Here is a 2551-nt window from a genome sequence, read left to right as displayed (position 1 = left end):
CTTGGCTGGGGCTACACCGCAAGAAAGGTTTTCTTGGGCGGTAGGAAGGGAGTCAAACCAAGGGATAAGGTTCTTTAGTTTCAAGAAAGAGTCTAAGTGTTGTAATTGGAAGAATTGTTTGTAAAACGTTATTTCAATTATAGTGAAGAAAAATCTCCTAGATCAGCCCGCAGGCCTGGATGTAGTTTGCAAGTGGACCCGCAAACGAACCAGGATAAAAACCTTGTTGCAGGCTTTTTCTTTCCCTCTCTCTTTATTGCTTTATTCGATTACTTTCTATAGTTGTTTTAATTGTAATAATCTGTTTCTATACTATACTGTTGTAACTCTGATATTTCTCTTAGCTCTGTATATTTGCTTCGATCTCAGTTGATTGTCGTGCAAGAAACTCAATCTGTTTGTGTAATCTGAGCTGTTTTAATCGATTAAATTGCTTGCGTTAATCGATTATTCTTTCTCTGTTAATCGATTAATCAGGGGTTATTTCAGCATTATTTGTTGTTTGTGAAAAGCGGATACTCTGGCCGCTACACCTATTCAACCCCCCCTTCTAGGTGTATTTTAGCCACTGATACCTAACACAGACATCAGGTATGCCTGAAAGTTCAAATTCTTGGTTGAGTAACCGATTACTCTATTGAGTAACCGATTACAGTAGTGAGTAGGAGGCCTAAGTAATCAATTACCCACATGTGTAATCGATTACCTAAGGTGTATGTTTGAAATATGGGAATTATTTTGTGTTGAGTAATCGATTACTCACTGTGAGTAACCGATTACTCTAAGAAGTATTTAAGTTTCCCTCCTCATTTTTCAGACACTTCTTCTTCCTCCTCAAACCCTCTTTTTCGTGTTCAGCCTAGATTTTTCCTAAAAACCTCATTTTTTATCCAATTTGTGTGATTTTTGAGTCATTTTACATCACATTTTCAATTCTAAACACTTACATTCCATAGATTTTGTGTTTAGTGGCCCCAATCAAAAATCTCCAAATCTCTCAAAACCTAACCTTTCAAAAACCGCAATTCATGGTGTCATCATTAAGAGCTAAGAAGCAACGTACAACTGTGTCTCAAAGAAAGCAAGGAGCTTCATCTTTTGAGGCTAATCCTTTGGATTTGCCATGTCTTCTTGCAAATGATGTTGAATGCAAAACATTCTCAGAGCATTTTCTTGGACGCTCCATTTTTGCTCCTAAGTATGGTAATGTCAGTAACTTTGAGTTTGAAGATTTTCATTTCCCTACTCTTCTAAGGCTACAAGATCTTTTTGATTTATGTGAGGAATCAAAAGCCTATTATCCTGAACTTGTTAAAGTGTTTTACTGTAACTTGAACTTTAGGAAAAATCATCTTACATCATATGTTAAAGGAAAATAAATTATTTTGGATATTAAGACCTTTAGTTCAATGTGATGTAACATACCTTTTCAAGGTAGCATCAAAGATATTGGTCTTGCATGTGATTGGGATAATTATGATAGAAAAGAGTTCTACTACTCTATGTGTACATTCTCAAAGAGGGAAATATAAATGCATAACCAAATGGCGCAAGGTGAAACTTTAAAGAGTAGAGATATCCTTGTTGTAGGAAATCTCAATCTCAAAGATCGCTTTCTTCATTACTTTTTGAGCTATGTCATTCTTCCAAAATATTCAAATCATTCTCAAATAAATGGCATGGAACTACAATTGATTTATGCTCTTACGCATAACCTTTCAATCAATTGGACTAACACAATAATGAGACATATGTGGTTTGTTCGATAATCTCACAGCCCTCTGCCTTATGCTATCTTCATAACCAACATTCTTGAACATTTTGGTGTATCCACTGTTGGTGAATCCAAAGTCACACTTGATGCACGAGATAGTAATATTGATGTGGATGTGATGCACAAAATGGGCTTCTTCCAAGATCCCATTGATAGACTCTATAAGCATCATAGTGATAGACAGGCTGCACCTGTTGATCCTAATGTGAATGCCTCTACCAACCCTCCCGAACAACAAACTTCTGAGTTTCATGTTGAGTCTTCTTCATCTATTCCCATGCCTACTAACCATATGATCATGGATGAGTTATTCTCTCTTCGAAGCTACATCTCTAATCGGATGGACGCTCTTGACGCTCAGAATCAATAAGTCCAATTTGAGCTTCAACGTCTTTTTATTAAGATCAATATCGTGGACCTTGATGATGATAGCACTAAACCTGAATCTTAGATCTCTGCTTGTCTAGGAATTATATTTGTAATGTTGCATGATTGTGAACAATTTGTTGCTTGTTTGCTATTTTTATGATTATGGTTGAATTTGTATGAACATCTTTTAAATTTTATGCTATGCGATATCACTTTTATGATTTCCTTTATACTTGTTATATATTGTATGTTGTATATATATATATATATATATATTGTGATGGGCTCTTGGCTTTTCTTCTTTTTTGATGAAGTCAAAGGGGGGAGAAAAGTCAGGAGAGTGTATTTTCTGGATAAAAATATTTCAGGCACATAACTCCAAATCAAAGGGGCAGCATACAAAATAGG

This window comes from Lupinus angustifolius, unplaced genomic scaffold, assembly GCF_001865875.1.
Source record: "Lupinus angustifolius cultivar Tanjil unplaced genomic scaffold, LupAngTanjil_v1.0 Scaffold_359, whole genome shotgun sequence".
In the NCBI taxonomy this organism is placed as follows: domain Eukaryota; kingdom Viridiplantae; phylum Streptophyta; class Magnoliopsida; order Fabales; family Fabaceae; genus Lupinus; species Lupinus angustifolius.
This window is presented reverse-complemented; position numbering follows the sequence as displayed.